The 25,177-nt window shown below is 36.7% G+C and overlaps 1 long non-coding RNA gene across 6 annotated transcripts in view; it reads left to right on the top strand.

Moving 5' to 3' along the window:
- The window catches only part of LOC144240231 (uncharacterized), a 217,160-nt gene extending 193,800 nt beyond the window's left edge, over positions 1-23,360 (top strand). For 5 of the 6 annotated variants that reach the window (XR_013337658.1, XR_013337657.1, XR_013337654.1 and 2 more), the window contains 5 exons: positions 1,054-1,181; positions 9,036-9,098; positions 12,967-13,086; positions 14,412-14,468; positions 23,218-23,360. This is a non-coding gene — a long non-coding RNA (uncharacterized LOC144240231). The remainder of the gene's footprint in view (positions 1-1,053; positions 1,182-9,035; positions 9,099-12,966; positions 13,087-14,411; positions 14,469-23,217) is intronic. The other variant, XR_013337653.1, reaches the window with a different exon arrangement.
- Positions 23,361-25,177: the final 1,817 nt, after the last annotated feature.

Raw genomic sequence — 25,177 nt, 5'->3', positions numbered from 1 at the left:
TACCATTCCATTTTATTTGTCTTACATATATACATATATATACACATACATATTTTATAAATATATAAAGTATATGTGCATACTTTATAAAATATACATTATATATATATACATATATATATTTAAGCCTTTTCAAGGGAGGCAATCCCAAATTACAAAGAATCATTACAAAAGATTTAATGAGACAAAGGAATTATGAAGTTCAGAGATTGAAGGAACGGAAGGACTACTTTCGTCCATTTGTCTTGTTAATCATAATATCCACAGTGAAACAAGTAACAAGATAGAGATTTAGTTAAAAATGCTAGAAGAAAGTAGTGAAAACCCTCAGTACATTTGTTGTTAAACACTGAGATGTGTTCTTCTGAGAGCTTGTTAGATTTCTTAATCTGGGAATTTTAGTAATGTGTAGAATTACTAGTTCAGTCTCTTATGAATCCCAGAAAAGAGACTTAGGTAAAGGAGACCTCCTCTATTCTGAAGAGTTTAAAAAATATTTATTAAACTCTACAAATAAGAGTCATCAGTTAAAACAGAGTATCTCAAATGTATAGTTCAGCACCTGCTGGCACATTAAAAATTTCCTAAATATTATGCTCTATTGCAGCTTAGCGTACATTTTAACTCTGAAAATACTATCATTATAATTGTTCCGTCAGTGGACAAAAGCTTCTAGCATTGAAATGTAAAATCATGTGCAGTTGATAGTCTCATTGTATGAACATCAAAATGATAAATAAAAAAATAATAGCTACAGGTAGACATTTCTATATAATCAAACTCAGTTTAGTGGGAAAATGTAGCCAATATTAAAAAGGGGGAAAGTATTCATGTTTTGTGACCATGTCATAAAAATTTGACTTACATATTTACATAATATTCAAATGCAAAGTATACAGCGAAACTACCTTCATCTCTTTTGTACCCACAAATTTACTCATATACATATACTGTTACTATAAAACTTAATTTCAGAATAATCTAAAGGTTAGCAAAAATTATATTTCTCAAGGTAGTTAATCAATATAAACTAAATTTGTCATCGCCTTCCAGCATCTTTTCAGCTAGTGGTGCTGTTTGCTCAAGACCAAGTTCTGATTACCACAATGTTTTCATGGAGTTTATACTGGCTGCAGCCTGCTTCTCAGCCTTGCCATGCTCAAGACCACTAGGAGCCAGGGGTGAGTACTAGACGATAAAAATATAACAATGGAATAATTTTAATGTTATCTTTCCTTTAAGCAACTCCAATGTTGTTAAATATTTCTCAGCAAGACATTATTAAAGTTCATTCAGATTGTTTCTCACATCCTAGGGGTGTTTTAGAGCACATCATGTGCTGATTTTTAGGTCTTTCTAGTTCAAAATTATCGAATAAGGAGAATGGAGAGAAAAAAGAAGACTTAACTTTGTTAAAAATAGCTTTATTCTGCTTTATTTAGAGAGACAGGGAAGAGAAAAGGGTGGGAAGCTGACGTGGAGTAGAGTCAGAAGCCAGAACTGTAATCCTCCCTTACTTTTCCCCATCCCAACGTTCCTGAATATTTCTCTGGCTTCTTCATGGCCAAAGAAAGCAGGAACAAATGAGGAAGTCAGGAAAATTATTGTTTGGTTATACTAGTAAGAGGTCTTTCCTAATTGATAATGGAATTCAGTGAGGTTTCATAATGAGTCCAGTTCAATTAAATTTATGTTTTTTTCAGTCATGTGAAAACAATGTCAGACTCTGATCTCTGTTTTGAGAAAAGTCTTTCAAGTTTCTTTGGCATGTTCACATGCTACCAGAGCTGTTGGTTACCAAGAGGAACATTCTCTTTGGCAAAACTCCCTGATTCCCTTTGTTTGACTAACTTCAAACATTATTTTCTAATTGCATTTAATCTAATTACACCACATCTCATGTTCCTATAATCCTTGGTCACTACCTAAACTCCTAGATATTCCAGTTACTGCCCGTTTTGTTTTCTTTCTTATACCCGTTGTTTCTTTGCTTCATTTCTCTCTGCTTCTCCTTTCCTCCCTCTCAAAACTTCACAGGGAATATTCTGGAACTTTGTACAAGACAAAACACTCCTATACTCTTTAGGCATTTATCATAGGATCTAAAGGTGGGAAAGTTCTGCTACTTCCTAATTGTCAGTTTCAAATCACACACACTGTTCCAAGTGCCTACCTCCCCAACTCACTACCTGCCTTCCCTCACTACTACCATCCTCTGTTTTCCTAGTAACTGTTCCATAGTTAACAACTTTTGCATTGCCTTTTTTAATACCCAGGTACCATGCTTTATGATAATGTTTTTCATGCAGGTCATCCATTTTACTATACACATTCATGGCTCTCAACTTTGATCTCCCCTGCTAACCACACCCTCCCATTCACCTATGTACCCACAGATGCACAGATTACACACTCAGTTCGGCTACCCATTTCCATGAGTATATTATGGATTTCCCATCTAGAAATGCTATCAGACCAAAAAACTTGAACTCTAATTCCTGAATCTTTATCCAAAACTACTTAATCATGACTTTCTTATGCTCTCACTTATATGGTACCTTTAATGATCTCCATTTTTTCATCTATCCTTCCTACAACTTCTCTACACACAACCTCTATTCATCAACAACCTCTTGCTCTCACACCTCTCCAAGCTTAGATTATAGTGCTTAGGGGTTTAGGGATTATAAACTACCCATTTCTTGATCTATACAAGAAGGTAGTATAACTAGGTAGTGGTCATCATGGATTACCATAAAACTGAATACATCTTCTAGTGATTTACTTGCTCTTATTTCCAGCCCCAACACATGCTTGAGTTTGTCCCTGGCACAAACTCATGAAACCATACACCTATCAGTCCCCCACTTCTATAACATCTCTTCTTCTGCACTGCACTTCTAATGTTTTTTTGTTTTTAAATTTCTGAGAGAGAGAGAGAGAGAGAGAGAGCATGAGCAGGGGAGGGTTAGAGAGAGAAGGAGATACAGAATCTGAAGCAGGCTTCAGGCTTTGCGTTAGCCGTCAGCACATAGCCCAACGCGGGGCTCGAACCCATGAATGTGTTATCATGACCTGAGCCAAAGTCAGAGGCTTAACTGACTGAGCCACCCAGGCTCTCCTGCACTGCGCTTCTAAAACACAATTCTAGAGCAAGTACTCAGTCACACTTTTCATCTTGCATACCTGTGCTACTGAATGAACTATTAGAAGAGCACCACAGCTTCGAAGACTGCTACCCAACACATTCACATTTTCTAATCTTCAGTCTGATCTTTTAACGCTATTTAACATGTAACACTGTTAATGTATTATAACAGCTTTTTTTTAAAAAAGAAAATATAGACACTCAGGTATTGACTCAAAAATATCTGTCCGTCTGTGTACCTTCTTATCTCTGCCCTCCAAGGCCAGAGCATAAGGTGCCCCACTTCCTGGGTAAAGTCCATCTTCAGCCAGATCAGGGTTACTTTACTGTCCTCTCTGTCTTATCTTTTTCCCATCTGTTATACACACACCCCTGTCAATGTGATTTTCCTAAAACACAGATCTCCTGTCAGCACTCTCCTAGAATCCTCTCTAACAGCTCTCCATTGCTTTTAGACTAAAGTCTAAATACTTCAATGTCACTTTCAAGACCGTGTTACTTGATTCCAGATGTCTCATCTCTGATATGCTGACCCTTGCAGTTGTTTCTTCCTGCCTTAGGACCTTTATGTGGAATCTTTTGTCTAGAGCACCCTCCCGATCATCCAAGTCTTTTTACCTTATAACCCAGCTGCTCCACCTACAATGAGCCAGTCCACTTTTAGACTTACCACAGGTTTCATTTGATCCTTCAGATTTCAATTTAGACTTCTACTTTCCCTAAGTAGACATTTCTGAACCTCCATATTTGGATTAGGTGATATGCTTCCTTGAAATCCTATATTACCCCTAACATAGACTTTATCACAGTGTGTTTTGATTATTTTGCTTACTTGTCTGTTTCTCACTAGACACTAAGCACTGTAAGGTCAAGTACAACATCCATCTTTTTCACTGACTCTTCTTAGAGGCCAACTGTTACTATCTGAAACATAAATATTTTATGAATTGAAGAACAATAGAATTGGTAAGATTATAGATGTCAGAGCATATGTAAATGAGCGATTGAAATCTGAAAGGACTCGCAGGAATATATGATATACTTTACAAAGACAACCAAGAATGATAGGCATGTGATCTGAAACCAATTGAGGTCATTTAGAAACTTCTCCCCCCACCCCAAACAAAAGACATTATAGAATCAAGGTGAATGTTACCAAAATTCCTGATTTCTTAGGAATTACTGGTTTATTTGAAGAGACAGTAATGACTGCTCAGATTAAGAAGACAGCATTTGCTTCCACAACTTTACCACAGCCTGACATCAAGTTTCAGGCCAAGGTGAGGGTTTTCTTTTCTTTTTTTTTTAGTTTATTTATTTATTTTGAAAGAGAGAGAGACAGAGAGAGAGAGCGCAAGTACAAGAGCAGGGAAGGGGCAGAGAGAGAAGGAGAGAAAATTCCAAGCAGACTCCATGTTGTCAGTGCAGAGCCTGATGAGGGCTCCATCCCAAGAACCATGAGATCATGACCTGATCCAAAATTGAGAGTCAGGCACTCAACTTACTAAGCCACCCAGTCGCTCCCAAGTTGAGGGTTTTCTCATGAAAATATTATTAGTCTCTGTAGATAACCAGATCTATTAGAGATTCTGTAGTACCTAGCATCAGTGTAAGAATTCAGAAACATGGAATGGAGATATTTATAAGTATGGTTGACCATTACAGATAAGTCCATATTAGTATTTTCTACACTGAGATACAAGAGAAATGGAAAGTATTATTATTCTTTGACTGCTTAACAGTGTTAATGGACTGCACCATTGCATTTGCACTGGTTGAAAATATTTTTCTTCTGTTTTTGCTTAATACATTTATGTTTTTTTACATAAAGTGGTCTTTCTGTATTCTTTCTAATTATGTAGTTTACTTATTAAGTGTCAACTATACTAGACCCAGGGTGTGAGGCAGAGAAGACAAAGAGAGAACCTTGCTTTTGGATGGATTGTGATTTCAGATAGAATGAGCTAGCAATCAGAGTGTCCATGATTGTTTTGGCAAAAGATATCACAAGTAAAGCTAGTGGTCTCTTGAGGGTGTTTGAGAAATATCTATTGAGTTGTGTAGGTTAACTAAGGATCACATAAAGCCATTATTTCCTGTCAAATATTTTAGTTACTTGGTGTTTCTTAAAAACTATATTAGGACCAAAAAGACAGGAGGCAAACCTCTGTGTATCCCAGGTTATGAGGTGAAGGAAGCGTTTCGGCCTTGTGCACATCATCTGCCAGATAACCAGTAATAGAAGCAGATTTATAAGGATTTCTACTTAAATTCTGTAAAAAAAATTCCTGAAAAATTTCCAATGTTTAGCAAATAACAATTAATTGTAAATATTTCAAAGTGCATAACTCCTCTTAGTTCTTCTCTTTATTAGTTTACTCTTCCCTGTTTTTATTTAAGAAACATAAAATACTTGTGTATAGTTTTCATGCATATATTTTCCTGATCTCAAACTTTCTAGTTCTACTTTTTATAAAGTCACAAATGTTTTGAGATTTTAATACTACTATAATGCAACATTTAGTAGGATAATCCTGATAGTTGGAGAGGCATGATGTTTTTGTATTTATTTACATTTTTTTCACTTCAGGTCAGGATTCGACATGTAAAAAAATCACAATCTCTTTTTACCTTGAATTTTTGTTTAATTATTTTAATAGACGGTATTATTGGTAAAACTGCCAAAAAAAAAGTCACCTTAGCTGGTGTAGGAACAGAGATCTACAGTATTTAATTCAATAGAGAAGCCCTTGATCAGGGTAATAATTACACCCATGAAATTATGCCATGTGATTGGCAGTGACACTAAAACAGTGACATACCCTTTCCCTTACATAGCTCCAAATAGAATGTCCCTGGTGTCTATATTTTAAGCGAAAGGTATGGGCAAAGTCAGAGGTGTAAATATTGGACTTGAAGTTTCTAATAAGTTCTGTCTTGCCCCAAATTATTATTTTTAAAAAATATTTTTTAATGTTTATTTATTTTTGAGACACAGAGGAGAGCGGGAGTGGGGAAGGGGCAGAGAGAGAGGGAGACATAGAATTTGAAGCAGGCTCCAGGCTGTGAGCTGTCAGCACAGAGCCTGATACAGGGCTGGAACTCACGCCCCGTGAGATCATGACCTGAGGTGAAGTCAGACGCTTAACCGGCAGAACCTCCCAGTTACCCCATGTCTTGCCCCAAATTATTAACAGAAAACAAGTGAGTCAAATATCAGTCCATATAGTGCACTATTAATGGGAATGAAAATTCACCCATTGTCTTTCTGTTTTCTCCAGCACAATCCTTAAATCCACATTTCCAAAATGTTGCTTGCATGAGGCATTAGGAGTTTGAATTACTGGCTGAGTATCAGGTCACATAGACCTCAGATAGAAATTTCTGTTGTTTATTTAGGAAATGAAAGAGATTTGTTGAAATATGGAAATTACAGTCTGTCATTTGCAGGAAAGTCTCTTTGTTTTAGGCATGCTGAAGAAATATGCAAGTGCTATAAACAACCTAACACTAAAATATTTTCAATGCCACAGTTCAGAGAAATAATAAAATGTAATTGATAGGCTTAGAGATCATGAAGGAGCTGTTGTTTGTTGAGGAGATTTTGCACCACAACGTTCTATTACTGAAATAATTTACTTTTATATCTGGTGCTGATATTGGAATCTGTACATTTCTGGTATAAAATAACTTTAGGCATTTTAAATATACTTTATGTTCAAGTAAAAACCAGAGAAGGAAGCTTTGGTGTTCTTAAACCACTCTGGATATCTTATATTTCCTTCTGTTCAAAGAGTGCACCACAATCATTCAATACACAAGGAGAGAAATCTTGTGCTCAAACACTCCTAGGCAGTGGTGAGAACACACAGCCAAGCTGAAGGGCTTCCCAGATCTGAGCAGTGTGTTGCGCTTCTTGGCTGATGGATGCCGACACACATCGCTCCCTAAATCACTCCTACTTTAATATCCAGGCCCTGCTGAAGGGACTGGACTGATGTGAGCCTGAATCCAAGCCTGCCCTTGTTGGATTTCATTCAGCTGGAAAAATGAACATGTAACAGCCACTGGGAATGGACTTTGCTTATATGGGAAGTCCTCCCAGCCACTGCTTTAACTCTGGTGACCTTTTCTCCAACACTTAAGACTGCAAGGAACTTGGGCGATGTGGGAGAGGGGGGAAAAAAAACAGTTTTTAGAATTTTGGTTGGCAGAGCCACAAGCTACTGAGACCATATGAATTTTGCAACAAAAGGCCAACTCGGATTGCCAAGGCTTACTCCTTCTTTAGATATAGATAGCCTACCTAGTGATCCTTGTGCTCTTTCTTTTGTTTTAAGAGTATTTAAGATCGTGGTGGTACACCTGCTCACATGCTTTTTCTTCCCCTAAGTTAACATGTTCCTCCAACGTTTTAACTCCAGTGGTGACAAGATCTACCTCTCCTTTAAGATGCCTTCATGTTACTGAAGACTAGATGCTTACTTTGGGTTAGCTAATTGTTGGTCTGTAAACTTTCAACATTTCTCATTTTACCCAAAGTGAAAAATAAAACCTCCGTGGGAAGCTAGCACATACTTAGGAAAATGATTGGTTTCTTGCTTGTCAGCACTTTGGGAGGTGGGGTACAAACAAAGCTTTGCCTTTCACTGGAAACTGAATTCTTGTTTGGCTCCTGGCCCACTCTACAGATAACCAAACAGAGGCAAACACACCACGTCCCAGCACAAATCAGGGATATGCAAAGTTTGCAATAGAAGACAAGAATATGTCATTCCCTGTCACAACTCTGCAGTGCTCATTATTTTCAGCTTTCCCAGCTGAGTATATAGAAGCATCAGTTAAAGAGTATTCTGTATATTTAGCTCTGTTGGGAAGTCTCTAGATAGAATTGAACACCACTTTTAGGAAGTAAATGCTTTTATTACTGTTTATACCGCAAACTAGAATTCACAACACTTAAACAATATGGAAGCTGTGGCTGCTGTTTTCTTGGAAGTAAATTCTTTATTTCTCAACCCTAATTTATTACAAAATGAGTTTGGGTCATTAGAGAGAATCAGGAATTATTTTAAATCCTGAAAGTAAATGCTTCTTCAGAGAAATTTGTTCTTTTGTCAGTTTGCTACACAAATGGCTTCTAACCCTGCTTTGTTAGATTTAAAACATCTTTTTTTTTCTCTCGTTCTCTTGGTAGAACGTTTTGAGGGGAACCGAGGCTGGCTTCCATATTATTCAATCTGATGGCTCTATACATATGCGTTTAACGTGCATGAATGCATACAAATGAATACATTGGTTCTAATTTATTGCTGGTACAGATTAGTTAACAAGTTTATAAGAACAGCCTTGAAACTACTGTAGGTGAAGCAGTCTCCAGTTAAGGACTGTACACAATGTCTTGTGAGACACCTTTATGTAAAGTGAAACACTTACTATTGGTGTCGACGGAGGGCTATGCCTCTCATGTGTGGTAGCTCATCAGGTACGAAGGGGAATCAAATCCCCACATATTGCAGAAATATCTTGCTGCCAAATGTCTCTAATCTCTAGAGTGAGTTGGCCCTTCATAGTCCCGAAACATAACCACCTTATTAACCTCCAGTAGACAGGGTAATATTTACTCGTGTAGGGGAAAATAGAATCCTTCTGGTCATTATAGCAATCGACACTGGTAAACAGGCAAATAGGAAGATGAAGAGACTAGCTCAGAATACAATATCCCCACACTCTGTGTATAGGTCTCATGTAGATGTTGATGACTTGATTTACTTTCCATATCAAAAGCAGTATCTTTCCTGAGGCAATCTTCTAGTAATTTGTAATGAGTGGAATGAACTGCAATGATGACTTCTTAAAAAAAGACATTTAATGATTTTTACCTTAGGTCCTGAGGTGTGAAAACCCACATGAAACCAGATGGACATTAGGTAAATATTCTTTACCGGAGGTGAGTTGAACTTAAAAGTGATTATGTCTTAATTACCAGTGTTGCTGTCTTAAATATAGCAGTGACAAGTTTAAGAGAAAATAACATCTCAGGATTAATGCTTTAAATTAACAACTCACAACTTGGTAGGCTCCAATGCAATCTATCATGTTGAAAATAGGTGAAGTTTATATTCAGGGATACCTCTTACATTTTCTAGGATTTCTTGGCCTTATTAATTCAAATCTTACTCTCAATGCATGCATGCAGCCAAGATAATTACAAGAAGGCAAGATCAAAGCCAGCATATTATAGTCCTATTCCATTTTCTGCTGATGTGAGTGATCTGCCTCTCCTTTGATGTTGTATGCTTCTACAGCGAAAGTACAGAGGATAAAAATACTACACCATGTAATCTGGCATTTATCCCATGAGAGCAGAATTCCAAATTGTGACACATGTCAAGAAGTTAAAAAAAATAACTTAAAAGAGTCCTATGCTTTATAAAGTGACATACTCTGCATTTAAACACCATCAAACATCATTTTCCATTACAAATTTAGTCCCTGATATAAAATTCAAAGAATTTTTGTAACTTTAGTAGAAGAAAATAGTTACCATATTTACTAGCAATTACATTAAACGTGTGCCTGAGACTTTATCTCACCTAATGAGGGCAGTTGAGAGGAAGCAGACGCACAGTGTACACACATATTTGTGTTTGTGCATCCATTCAAGGATTCAGAGTCAGTTGTGTGTACTCTACACATCCATCCAGCTGGTTTTAGTTTGCTATGAATCTTCTATCACCTAGGGTCATGAGGTTGAACAACTGGCAGGTCCCTCAACTAGTTTTGATTAGAGAAACAGAGTTCTTGGTCTATAACATTATATTTAACTTAAATATTTTTCCTTATGTTCTGTCTCTGGCAATGTACTACTGGATATAAAATGTCCCTAGTCTGACCTTCTGTTTCTAACAATATCTTTTCCTGGCCTAGTTCACCTTGTAGAAATATGTTAAAAGTGTGTGTGTGTGTGTGCATGTGTGCACATGTGTTTGGTTTGCTTACATTTACATGAACATAGAGACTGCAGTATTGCTTCTAAATTACCTTTCCTAGGAAATTAAATTGAATTCTTGCCCTTCTGAAGGAAAATAACATTTTACAATCATTCCTAAGTTACTAGTTAATTCTAGTCCATTCCATTTTGGACTCAGACCCTTCAAGGTACCATGATCAAACATAAATGTTTTGTCAAGAAAATGGAAAATTGTTTAGACTACATGGCTGTCACCTCTAAAGCACAACACCCAATATTGAGAAAACTGATTTGATAGAACACAACATAACCTGCACACTTCACTTCAAATCAAAACCAAAACTATTTTTTATTTTGAAAAACAATGGCTTTCATCTTTCCCTTGAACTAAATATTCAAGGACTTCTGAATGCCAGAATGATTGCAAGGTATGTAATGGCAGTGTAAGAAGACCGAAACAAATATAAATATATATGATCTCTTGCTTCTCCCTTTTCCATTCTTGAAATGAGCTTCTAATATTGATGTTAAATACAATAAAGGAACAATCACAAAGTAGAGTTGAATATGCTAGAGAGAAACACCTCTAGTGATCTTTGACATGTTATAGAATATGGTGGTGCTAGAACACTAAATGTGAAGATATGTTGTGATGACTTTCGGAGACTATAAATATGATACAGATTTCTGACAAAATTTTAAAATACATTTTTAAGCAAATGCTTCTGAGACAATGTGAAATAAGGGATGGGAGTTACATTTTGTCAACATGGGTTCAGTTAGAACCAATTATGTCTGTGTGATCTCAATCCCTTTAACTCTAGTGCTACAGTAAGAAAATACCCCTTTACTCCATTTATTCATTTAGTCTTGGTCCTTTGGACCCACTGTATGTCAAATTGAAAACATAAAGCCTTGCTTCCTACTCACTGGGGTTTCCTTTTCCCTCACTGGTTACTTCTTTTCAGTTTCCTTTTCTAGGTCTTCCTCATTTTTCCTCACTTCCAAACACTGGATTGATTTCTCAGGTGCTAGGCATCTGGGCTCCTTAGTTTCTATATAACCTCAATTCATAAATCATCTCCCTTACTCCCAGAGCTTTAAATACCACCCAGATGCTAAAGCCCTCACATATCTACCCTTAGCCCCAGACACCCTGTCTGAATCTAGACTCCTATGCCTAACTTCCTTCTCAATAATCTCTCTTTAGCATTTATATTTTTCTGTCGCTTAGCCTTATTGTGCCATTATTATGTCGTAGTCACTATTCTAAAGGTTTACATGTCTTAACTAATTTAATCCTCATAATAACTTCATGAAATTGGTAATATTATTATTCCCAAATTATAGGTGAGAAATGTGATATATAGTTATTTGCTCAAGTTTACACTGGTAGCAATCTATAACTCAGACTTAACATGTCCCAAATATAACTCCTGATTTCTTCTCCACTGCTTATCCTTTTCCAGTTTCCCTCACCCATACACAACACATCCTTCCATTCTACCAGTTGCTTCAAAGTACTTGGATCAACCTAGATTTCTTTTATTGTTTTGTCCACCACATCCAAACCATCAGCAAACTTTGTCCAGTAACTGACCATATCTCAAGGCCAACATCCTCCTTCCACTTCTGGACCACTGCAATATCCTCCTAACTAGTCATTTTGTAGCCAGATTAACCCTATTGCAACAAAAGAAAAATCTTCTATGCTCAGGGTCATCTGAGGGCTTCACATCTCAGAATAAAATGTTACATTCTCAGTGTGGCCTCAAAGATCCTCATGACTTTGTCCCAAGCCACATCTCTGACTCTGCTACAACTCACTCACCTCACACTTCTCTACATCATTTCTTCAGCTGTCATTCCCAGGATCATCCTTATCAAAGTTGCTTTTCCTCATGCCCTAACTACAGTAATGCCTACCTCATCTCATCACTCTATATCCTTTTTTTAAAGCCCCAATTTTCAAATGATGTGTTCCTTAGTATTTCTTTATAGTCCCCTTTCTCTATTATAATACAAGCTCTAGGACTTCCGCTGTTTAAATTTTCTATTATTGAGTCTTGAATGTCCAAACTTTGTTTAGCACAAATTAAATATCAATAAATATTAGGTAATTAAATGAATAAATAGGTTAAATAGTTCTGAGAATAGTCCCAAACATTCTAGTTATTATTTCTATGTAGATGTACCAAAGTATAGTAAGGCTGTATTAACCAATATCTCCCTTGTAAGTAGCCCGGACTGCACAACTATGTTCCAGAAAGTGAAAGTTTGTATGTGTCAGTTATACGTGATTTTAAAAGGAATGTATGGACCATTTTGTATAGAGAAGACTTCTTTAAAAAAAGTAAAATTTGTTTTTATTTTTCCATAATAATAAATTTGTAGCTGGGAGGTAGATACTCAGGCTGACATGGCCTTACCCTCCCTTAATCACTTATTTTTTGTTTGTTTGTATTTTGTTTTGTTTTTGTTTTAGAGAGATAAACAGAACATGTTTGTGCAAATGGGGAGGGGTGGAGAGGGAGAGAGAGAGAGAGAGAGAGAGAATGAGAATCTTAAGTAGGCTCCATGCTCACCCTGGAGCCCTCTGTGAGGCTTGATCCCATGACCCTGGGATTATGATGTGAGTCAAAATCAGGAGTCAGGCGCTCAACTGACTGAACCACCCAGGCACCCCCACTTCTACATGTACCCGTATAATGATATTCTTGCCAATAAAAGATGAGTAAAATAACTAATGTGTGTCACTTCTAGGTCTAGGACTTGAAAAATTACTCGTGCATTCGACTTTTTCCCCTTCATGTGAGTTTCAAGGTGGACATTGTCAATGTTTCAGGTTCAGCTGAATAAACTAAGGCTAGGAATGATGAAGAAGAAGAAAGGTAGAAGTAATCCATGTTCCTTAGTGGCCACTGACGTGAAGAGCAGACGGCTAAACTAATCTTGAATGATGAATGTAAGGAAAACAAAAATCTTTATTCTTTCTGTCTTGGGGATGTATCAGCAGCTTCTATTTTTATCTTAAAGAATGCACAATTTCTTGTCATTCAACTTTCCCTTTAGTTAGAGTGTGAATTTGGAATATTGGAGCTTGAAGAGTCTTCTTGGACAATGAGGTTAAAAGCTGCATGTTGATGACATAATATCCAGATTCCTTTTAATCTTGAACACATAAGAGCCCTGAACTACTTACGTGAAAGAATCCAATAAGTAGCTTTATTTTAACTACTTTTAGTTTGGATTTCGGTCACTTGAGCTGAATCTAATTTCAACTAATTGACCAGGTTGTATTCCTTACTAACTGAATCATCTGCATTCTGTCAGTTAGTATAGAGCTGGTACAGGAGCAATTTTGCACTGGCCAAGAGGGCTGCTCTCAGTCTGGATACCAATACATTCTTTATTTATTATCTATGAGAATATGGCTCTTCTGCCTTCAGTCTTTCTTCATGAGCTATGATGTCATGTACAAATGAGCGGGTATCATTATAAACTCAAGATACAGAAGTTTTCATTAAAAAGTTTCTGTATCTTGTTTGAAGAGTTGCCTATTTCTTTCCTGCGATATCCCTAGAAGATAAATTTGTTGCAGTAAGATAAAGGAAACTCTTCATTGAAAACCGCAGCAAACAATTCAGGTCAGTTTAATGTGTATTTTCCACACCCCACATTATTAGAGCAGGTCCAATTAAATTTTAGTGCCCAGAGACCATCCTTGCTATTATTTTCTAATAGAATGTGATATAATATTATCTTTGAAACAGTTTCAATTTAAATTACTACCCTCCCCATCCCATTTTGCTTTTACTGCCTTTACAGAGGGATCTTTCAGAATCCCTCTGAAGCTCCTGAACCTGAATTGTCTCTTATCTCATGACCTACAGTTCCAGGCCAAAATTTGGAATTTTCATATACTGGTGCAATAGCCTTATAACCCATTCCATTTCAGAACTAATTCTTATAATTATAATAAAGGAAGAAAAATGGCAAACCGATAATATATATCTGGAATAGCCCTTCTTTTCTTACTTAGCTATCAAAAGAAAGTTTTATTCAAAAGTCCTAGGCAGTTAATCATTGAGTGTCTTTTGAAAATAATAGTAATATATAATACTAATGGAGTAAAATAACTTAAGACTAATGTGGATAATAAGAACTAAGATTTTGTGGTACTGCCTTTTCTGAAATATCTTAACAGCAATTATTCCACTTGGTTTTCATAGTAGTAGTTTTTTGCAGCAGGTAGTACCATATTAAATGGGTTTTTTTTCTTTTTTTTAGATATGCAACCCAAGGCTTCTGTAACTTTAGCAAGTATGTGGCTAGCCTGTAGCAAAGGTAAGTCTACAGATTCCAGACCCTGTCATCTTCCTACTTGCCATGTAGCATATACATAAAAAAAGATTGTGTTGTTGTCCTTACACACCTAGAAAAATTGTACCAATTTAGGCAAAAATAGAATAGATGAGAGATAAGTCTTAATAAAACGTCTGTGCACTTCACTGGAAAACAGGCTAGTAGTAAGAACTTGCTTCCCCGAGTTGAAGAAATAAAAGGTGTTAGTTAAATATCTTAACGAAGCTCAGTTTTGTTTTTCTTTTTTCTGATATGGCTTCTTTTAATTCAATATTTGGTTTTACCTTCAAAGAAAGTATCCGGTACCAGAAAACAAATCTATACTGAGAAATATTGCTTACAGTTATCATCACTATTCACATCACTCTTATGTAAAATGCTTCTATTATGTTTTAAGTCAGAGAGGCCGTGTCTTTTTATATGTTTTTTGTATAACTGAAAATTTAGAATAGAAAAATCCTGATTGTTTAGCACCAGTAAAATGATGGATAATTTTCTGGCCTGTGTGCCTCTGTGCTACAATGACAATAACATTTCAAAATGTTATTTTGAAAAGGACGTGCTTTTGAAAAGTCTGAGGCAGTAACCCTGGGCACCTCAGGATCCATGGGAGGCTTGCTGCCTAAATATTTTGACCGAAGTGCCTCCTCAATAAATATTTGAAAATAGTGATTTTTTTTGTTGTGTAATAAAATTTAAGTTTTTAGCAAAACTGCCTAATCAAGTGGTAATTTTGGCACCTTGTGTAGACAGCTGTAGACATCATTTCTTTAATGATTATTCTCATGCCTAGTGAGGAGTGGTTTCTTAAAGGAACACATCTGATACAAATACCTTAAATATTATCAGTAATTCAAAGGAACACAAGGAAATTTAAAAAGCAGGTCATTGAACCGCTTAGAAATCCCTGCAAATGTGTGAAAAGTATGTATTTTCTCCTCTCCCTGAATAAACTCCACAGAAACCTACATAAATGGTGCATAAAGCTTTCATGACTTAAGCCCTAGGCTACATATTTAAGTGGTCCCCACTGTATTCACATATAAACAATAGCCCTGTATATTAAGAATCACAATAATAGCAAAACAACTATAACATTATTAGCATGATTTTATTTTTATTTTTATGGTTTCTTGACTAGTTTGACAACTACCTACTGGCTTTTAGGAAATGCCTAAAATGCCAGTTATACATACTTTATGTCGGAGAAGATAGACAGCTTTAGTTTTACTCATGGGATCATCCACAGGAAAGCTTCTCAGACAAAAATTGGGGGGTCTCAGGTTACAATGAACATTCCATATACAGGCTTCCTTGTTATCAATTAACTCAACTTACTTCTTCATCAATTTTTTCCCCCTTCAGTCTTGATGGTTTTATGACCTAGACCCAGGCAATACCCTTAGGCGGTCCATGTGATAATTGACACATTTTCTAACACGGTATAGTGATGCCCAAGTCACTGCTTTCAGGCCGTGACTTGAGCTTATTGGAGTCTGCAGCAGGGGCTCCTTTTATCCTAATACATCAGAATACACTGACAGCTCTCCCATGCAGGGACCACGCAGATCTCTCCCCCAGGAAAATACATGCAAACACCCCCGGAACATTGTAATGGTTGCTAGGCATCACAATGGTGACATCTTTATGATAAACACAGTATTCAGAAGAAGGTCTAATAAAAGAATAACAAATTATTACATGCAAAGGGCAATTTTACAAGATTAACGGGTATAATAAATTACTACTAGATCAGAATACCATATTACCTTTTAAGGTATTTCACAGTGGAGACAAAGTGAACTGGCCTATAAAAACCCAGAGATGTAGAAGAGAATAACAAACTGCTTTTCCACATTTCTGAAAGACAGTCATGATATTTGCCTTATAATATGGTGGGTTCAGCAAGTAATTATGGGGAAATAGGGTTATGTGTGCAGTTCATGCTAAGATGTTTATTATTTTTTTTTTCATATGGCTATTGTATCTTCAGGAACATTGTAATCTATATGCTATTAACTTATAGTTAATAGCTTGTAGGATTTTATTTCTAAAACACTTTCAATACATAAAGTATTACATTGTAAACTCCAGGACTCACATACATTTTATAATAATTAGTAAATATATGTTTTTAACAATATAGTAGGAGTTTTGTAGGAATTAATTTCTTCCCTTGATGATTTTGATCAGATGTTCAAAAAAGTAAAAGAAAAATGTTTCTAGATTTTCATATTTAATTTCCATTTCCCTTTTATTTTGAAAAAATAACCAATGCTTCTTACTTTTTCTTGACTGTTCCTATATTAAAAAAGTGACAAAAAATTCTATTACTTGAACATTGGAGATGTGACATTTGCAATATATAGAATTATTATCTTATTTCATTAAAAGAATGATAGCCGTTTAGACATTTCCCGTGGTGAGTCTAGTCCTTTCCAAGAAATTAGAAAATTAAAATAAAGGATAGAGGTGATGGAAGAGGGTATAAAGGAGAAAAGGACAGAGGGAATAGAGAGAAAGAAGAGAAAAAAGAAGAAAGGAAAGATGGAAAGAGGGAGGGAGGAAAAGAGGAAGGAAAGAAAGGAAGGAGAGATGAAGGGATGAAGGAAAGCCATTAGATATTTCAAATCTGATTACCTTCCCAAACATTCTGATACTGAGAGTTGAACATTTGAGTTACTATTAAAATATTTTTAAATAGCTGCTTTAAGTTATGATTCATTAAATATAAATAATGCAACCAAAATTATTGGTTATTACTTTGAGCTATTGGTTACTGTTATGGGTGAGTCATTGGACTCAAACTTGATCTGAGTAAACGTTACAGTAAAAACAAAAACAAAAAACAAAAACAAAAAACAAAAACAGCCTTCACATTCCTTTTATCCTTTTTGTTATCATTCATTAATACTTGAGATCAAGAGTGCACTATTTATCTCTTTCCTACCACCTTTTAGCTCTTTCTTTTTTTTTTTTTAAATATTTTTATTTATTTCTAGGGGAGGGAGAGAGAGAGCATGAGCAGGGGAGGGTCAGAGAGAGAGGGAGATACAGACTCTGAAACAGGCTCCAGGCTCTGAGCTGGCAGTCAGCACAGAGCCCGACGCGGGGCTCGAACCCACGAACCTCGAGATCCTGACCTAAGCGAAAGTCAGACACCCAACCGACTAAGCCACTCAGGTGCCCCGACCTTTTAGCTCTTTCTACTGTGGCTGCCATGTAATGGTAGCTCATATGTAGGTGAAAGTATAAAGAGAACAATTTTTCAATAGCGTCACACTTTAAGTGCTTTCTACGGGGATGCTCCTCACCAGATCAGAGTAATCAATACTCCTTTTGACTGATCTTGAAACTCCTCAACTACAGTTTGTTAATGCTGACAGTGTGGTTCTTGTAGTTGGAAGAGGGAAGTGGTTGAGTTATTATTGATAACTACTGGGTATAGATTGGAAAAAATTGGGGAGTGAGGGATAAAAGAGGCGTTGAAGTTCTTCAAGAATTTATGCACTATTCTCCTCACTGGCAAATACACAAAGAGAAGATGAGGCTCAGTCAACTTGAATATGTAATGAATACTATTAACTATCTGTGGAAGTCATTCATATTGTTTAAAATGTGAATTGCTTTGGTGCACCTGATTGGCTCAGTCAGTTAAGTGTCTGACTTTGGCTTAGGTCATGATCTCATGGTTGGTGAGTTCAAGCCCCTCATCAGGCTCTGTGCTGACAGTTCAGGGGCTTTTGTGAAGATTAACAATATTGATAATATTTAATTCACTTAAAATAATTCCAGTCACGTAAGCCTTATATGTCCAACGCAGTCTCAAGAAAAGGATTCTTATGAAAGCTGTTATCTTGACTTCAAATTTAGGTTTTGTAAGCATTGATTTCAAAACTGGGGTCATCTAAGATGAGGGATATTTTAGCTAATTTAGGTATTTCCATTTTTTATAAGAAAAAGAAAAAGATATATATACTCACAATGGGATGCACTGATAAAGAATTTCAGCCGGAAGCTTAACCGACTGAACCACCCAGGCGCCCCGATAAAGATTTTCTTTTGTTCCTGTAGTTGTTATTATTGTTGTAATACAATTCCATTTAAAAGCATGTTGATTAGCTCTAATTAGGAACCAATCAGCACATATTAGTAAAAAAAATAATGACATTATTATGTAATCAACACTCATCTGGTAGATGAAAAATTTCAAAATATAAAGGCATAAGGGTAAAAGTACCAGGAGTTCTAGATAGGAAAAAGTCAGGGGGAGTGACTGGGCTCTATTTTTATTAAAAAATAGTAGAAACTTTTGAAAGGGGAAGTTAAAGGTTTCTACAATCCTATTCCCTACGTTATATGCTTAACCTGCAAAGATTAGTTCATTTTCAGTGATTTTTAAAAAAATTTTTTTAATGTTTTATTTCTTTCTAGGCACGAGAGAGAGACAGCGTGAGCAGGGAAGGGTCAGAGAGAGAGAGGGAGACACAGACTCTCAAACAGGCTCCAGGCCCTGAGCTGGCAGTCAGCACAAAGCCGGACGCGGGGCTCGAACCCACGAACCGTGAGATCATGACCTAAGCGAAAGTCGGACGCTTAACCGACTAAGCCACCCAGGAGCCCCAGTGATTTTTTTTTTTTTAAATAGTGTTCTGTACTTAGTTTGGAATAATACCACTAACACCAGGGAAAAAAAGCCTTTTCAGTTTTTATTTCAGTAAGATATTGTATGCATTTTACAGTAATTAAATATAGCTATAGTCCATGAATCAGTGGGGAAGATTAACTTTTAGGTATATAGCAATTATATCTTTACATATTATCATAGTAATGCTAACATGCTATATTTATAGGATCCACTATCTGATAATTCAAAGTATTGTATGAATATTATACCTATTAATCTTAATGAAGAGTATTATTATTACTATTACTAGTATACAGACCACGATGCAACACTGAGGCTGTGCCAGCAAGAGTTTGTTTTGTCTTGTGAGAGAGAAATGTGTATCATATCCAAGACTTTTCTACTAGATATGCCTTAGAGACTGATTTTTTTTTTTTTGAAGAATTACAGAACAGCCATAGGTGAAAGACAATTTTTGAAGTTCTTAAAGCTACGTTAGGCTTAACTTGGAAAGTTGAAGCAACAGCCATGAATTTATTACTTATATATTCTTACTATTCTGAATTAGCAACAAACTAGACCTCGATGGAGTTTTTTTCAATAATCTAGCTTTATTAAATGAGGGCATTTTTTTTTTTTTTCTTAGCGATCTTGCTGCTTCAACCTCAAGTAATGGGCCCAGCATCTTCCTTTGCTCTTTGGATGGGGATTGAGGAAATTGGTGGGATACAGCTCCCGTTGTGACTTTTTGTTTTCATCTATGTTTAGCCTTTCACCTGACCTCTGATTTTCAGTTTAGTTTCATCAATTTTGGGGTCTTGTAAATTTTGATCTTTTATTGACTTTTTGATCTGTGGTCTTTTTCTTGACCTTCACTCTTATATATTTTAGATCTCAATAGATAAATAAAGATAAAAAGATAGAACTCTTCCTCCAAGAAGTCGTTGAGTAAATAAAAGAAACAGTCAGTTGCAGAGCAAAGAAAGATCAAGGGCAAAGTATCAACTTCCTGTTACTTTATAGACAGCTGGAATAGACCAACACTTTCAATTAGGTCCAAAGAGGTAAAAAATTGAAGACAATCCTTTTCTGTAGAATTAAAATTCTCATGAGAACTCTGCTTAATGTTTGCATCTAGTGCGAATGATTCTGAATAAATACCAAACCTATGGGAAAATCATTCTAGGTAAACTTTTTATCTAAAATTGGTAAATCTACATGCCTCAGTACTATTCTCATTTGAAAATGATCTTGTATATTTTACTTATTATTTAGCTAAGATCCCTCAAAATTGTTTTCAGAATTAACTAATTTAACACCATTGAGAAAAATAAACGCTGTATCTTTTATTGTGGCTGATATCGTTGGGTATTAAACCTATTAAATGCCCCTTATATATCTAAATATAGTCCTAAGAAATAGTTCATTCATTAATTTTTTTAAAACAGCATTTATTGAGTACCTGCTATCTACCAGACACTGTGCTACTTTTCTGATGGTGAAATAGTACATAAGGCACTGTTAGTACCATTGAGAATCAAGGGTTCTATGGGGAAAAAATGGACAAACAAGAAATTAGAGTAGATTGTGATAAGGGTTGATATAGAAATATGTAGGGACATGATTGGAATGATTTCAAAAAGAGGCACTATGCATACAAAACTGTATAAAATATATACTCTGGGTATCTGGCAAAAGGAATGAATGAAAGAATAAAATTTTACAATGTTTTATTTTTCACTTTTTTAAACTGAGATATTAATTGGGCATAGTGAGTTTAATGAATGCATTATTAAGTTTTGAAAAAATTCTTCAAAGTCCAACAGCCAATTAGAATATTTCATTGCCTGCTGATCTAACACTTATTCACAAAGACTGGTCTTGATTGTGACCTGGATACTACATGACAATCCTAGCTGCTAATCAATTAAATGCTAGATAATTCTCTTCTTCTTAATTATCGATGTCTCGGTTAATAAAAAATCTCAACCTTGGTTCTATTCATTTCTCATCACTTTCTTTTCCTAAGCAATCTTATCTACATCCACACTGATGTCTCCCAAATCTATCTGCAGGCTTTCCTTTCTAATGAAGTCCATGGACATATTTATAATTTTTAATTAACCTGATATTTCCATCCTATATTTACTGACCAATGGAATTCTCTTACTTCTCCCATAAATTCCTTTTTCTGTAGGCATAAAAATAGTTGGTGCCACCATGAATAGCCAAATCCCTATCTAGCCGCCACTCTTTTTTACACTACCAGATTTCATCTAATGCTAGTAAGGGACTTTTTTTAACATTTTATATTGCACAAAAAATCTATAATTAGCAATAATACAATGCTTTCTTAGAATATTATTTAATACTTCATTTTTTCACACATAAGTTAGCATAGGTTTTATCAATTATTTTTGCACTTACATAAAAAACAAAATATGAGGAAACTAGTTTGTTTAAGATACTTCTAAAACTATTTAACGTTCAAAGTACCACTTTCTGAACTTCTGGAACTCACTGATCTTTTAACTGTCTTCATTACTGCCTTTTGCAAAATGTTGGAAATATTTCATATAGTTGGAATCAGACTTATGTAGCTTTTTCAAATTGGCTTCTTTCAGTTAATAATATGCCTTCTAGGGGCGCCTGGGTGGCTTANTCTCTCTCTCCTAGAAATAAATAAATAAATAATAATATGCCTTCTAGTTTCCTTTATGTCTCTCATGACTTGACTGCTCCATTTCTTTTTAGCACTGAAAAATATTCTATTGTTTGGATGTTTCACGGTTTATCTTATCCATTCTCCTCCTTGAGGACACCTTGTTTACTTCCAAGTTTTGGCAATTATGAATAAAGCTGCTATAAATATCTGCGTGCAGGGTTTTGTGTGAACATAAACTTTCAACTCAACACTTTAGGCAAATACCAAAGAGGATGATTGGTGGATAGTATGATAAGAGTATATTTAGTTTTATAAGAAGCTATCAAACTGTCATACAAAGTGACTGTACCATTTTGTATTTCTACAAGCAATGAATGACAGAGTTCTCATTATTCCACCTCTTTGCCAGCATTTGGTGTTTGAGTGTTTTGGATTTTGGCCATTCCACTGGATGTTTAGCGGAATCTGATTGTTGTTTTGATTTGCAATTCCTTGATGATATTTGATGCTGAACATATTTTGATATTTCTGTTTGCCATCTTTATATCTTCTTTGGTGATTTTAGATCTCTCTTCTTTTCTAATATATGCATTCAATACTATGAATTTCTCTTTATGAACTGCCTTGTTGAACCCTGTAAGTTTTGAAAGTTGTTCATTTAGTTCAGAGTATTTGTTAATTTTTCTTGAAATTTCTCCTTTGACTCATGTGGTATTTATAAGTCTGTTATTGATTTGCAAGTATTTAGGGGATTTTCCAAGCTATCTTTTTCTTATTGATTTCTAGTTTTATCCCATTGTGGTTGAGAGCACACACTGTATGAGTTCTACTTTTTAAAACTTGGTAAGGCGAATTTTTTGGCTCAGAATGTGATCTGTCTTGGGCAATGTTACACCTGACCTTGAGAAGAATGTGTCATGTCCTGTTGTTGATGAAGTAGTATATTGATGTCAATTGTATGCAATTGATTGATGGTGCTGTTGAGTTTTTGAACCAGCTTTTCAGTTATCAACTGAAGCTCAGAAATGGTGTTAAACATACCTGATACACCAACCTACCAAGCAGCCATTTGATTCTTAGGGATTATATGAGTACTTTGGTCTCTGAGATTTTATTTCAAGCCTCTGACACCTATTCATCACAAGTTTTGGTGTTGGTAATTTTCATAGTTGAGTATAATAAGGCAATGACAACTTTCTGAAAATATTGTTCACACTTGGAAATGCCAGTAGAGCTGACTAGGTATCATTTCCAATGCTATGCTGGGAATTGTCAAGTAGACTCTATAGATTATCTGATTATATGGAAGTGTGCTCATGTGTTTTTCTGTCTGTTACTTAGGCTATTACACAACTGGTGAGGGAGATGTTAAGTAGTTTATTTTCTTAATTTTATTCATTTAGTTTTTAATTTTTAATGTTTTTTTTTTTATTTTTTAGAGACAAAGACAGAGGACAAATGGGGAAGGACAGAGAGAGAGGGAAACACAGAATCTGAAGCAGGCTCCAGGTTCTGAACTGTCAGCACAGAGCCCAACACGGGGCTTGAACTCACAAGCTGTGATATTGCAACCTGAGCTGAAGCTGGACGCTCAACAAACTGAGCCACCCAGGCACCTCTATGTTAAGTAGTTTAAAAAGATAAAAAGCAAGTGATTCTTATCCATATAAATAAAAATGTGTTTTGTCTGATAGAGATAAAATTTTTGCCTTGTTGAAAATATGAGCCTACTCATTGCATTTTATTGCTTTATAAGATATAAACCAAGTTGACATCTATTAGCAAATTTATTTCAGCATTCCATATTGCATACACATGTATGTTTTTTCTTCACATAATCCACTGGACTGATATTGTGTCTTGCACTGGTTTCTTTATCAATTAATGAATTTAATAAATCCTAGATATGTATTATATTTTTATTTATTTTTTTCAAAAGTTTATNGTGGTTTGTCAATTTTGTTTATTTTTTTCAAAAAACCAACTCTTGGTTTCATTGATCTGTTCAATTATTTCTTTGGTCTCTATGTTGTTTATTTCTGCTCTGTTTTTTACAATTTCTCTTCTTCTAATGGGTTTAGGGCGTTCTTGTTGCTCGGCTTCTAGTTCTTTTAGGCGAGCTGTTAGATTTTGGACNCTTATCTATGAGCCTGCTTCTCTTTGTGATTAATTGTTTTATATATTTAGGAGCTCCCATATTCATAGACATTTATGATTGTTATTTCTTCCTGGTGGATAGACCCTGTAACTANTCTGCCTGGAGGTTGTAGGGAGGAGAATGGCGGCGCTCCACCTCGCTTTTATAGGCGTGTAAACTTCTTGCGCCAGGGGCTCAGCCGAAGCTAGTTGAGCTTTTCAACCCAGGAGAGTCCCAGCCTCCAAATCCTAGGCCAAGCGCCCCGCTGAAATTGCCTCAGGCGATCCCCTGGCTTTCCCCTCAGGGCGATTCCAATCTTCCAGGCTGGCTCTGGGGGTGGAGCGAGAAGCCGCTGCTCCCTTCTCCTCCGGGTGGGGCTGCGGGGCCTGGGCGGGGCNGAAAAAACAACAACAACAACAACAACAACAAAGAAAAAAACCCAACACAACAAAAAAAAGGTGGGGGGAAGGGAGGAGGGCAGCTCTCAAGTAGGAATGGGCGTGGTATGATCCAATGAGTCAGGCAGGAGTTCTGCCTGGAGGTTGTAGGGAGGAGAATGGCGGCGCTCCACCTCGCTTTTATAGGCGTGTAAACTTCTTGCGCCAGGGGCTCAGCCGAAGCTAGTTGAGCTTTTCAACCCAGGAGAGTCCCAGCCTCCAAATCCTAGGCCAAGCGCCCCGCTGAAATTGCCTCAGGCGATCCCCTGGCTTTCCCCTCAGGGCGATTCCAATCTTCCAGGCTGGCTCTGGGGGTGGAGCGAGAAGCCGCTGCTCCCTTCTCCTCCGGGTGGGGCTGCGGGGCCTGGGCGGGGCGGGGGGCTTTGTCTGCCGGCGCGCTGAGCCCGCTGGAGTGAGGAAATCAAGTTCCCTCTGTGTCTCAATCACCCAAAACACGAACTCGAGGTCACATCTGCCAGTTTTTAGCGCCTTGCCTTCCCTCTAGAGCTCCAGCCAGCCAGGAGCACGGCCGCCGGTGCCTGCGCGCCTCCTCAGGGGTCCAGGCCCGCCTGGAGGGTAATGGCTGCAGGCGCGCAACCTCTCCCCGCAGGCCAGGAGTCCGCACAAAGAAGCAAATCGCGAGCGCAGCCCCTCCTGGGCGACTTGGAGCATGGAGGGGCCTGACGCGCAGGTATTTCGTGAGCAAAGATTTTCTACACCCGGAGCGGAGGTTTTCCCCCCGCGGAGGTTTTTCTGTTTCGGACTCTCTTTTTCCCCTCTCACTCCCCACAGAGGGGGTGGCCAGTCTCTCCAGTCTCCAATTCA

Source organism: Crocuta crocuta, unplaced genomic scaffold, assembly GCF_008692635.1.
Source record: "Crocuta crocuta isolate KB4526 unplaced genomic scaffold, BGI_CrCroc_1.0 scaffold81, whole genome shotgun sequence".
In the NCBI taxonomy this organism is placed as follows: Eukaryota; Metazoa; Chordata; class Mammalia; order Carnivora; family Hyaenidae; genus Crocuta; species Crocuta crocuta.
This window is presented reverse-complemented; position numbering and strand designations above follow the sequence as displayed.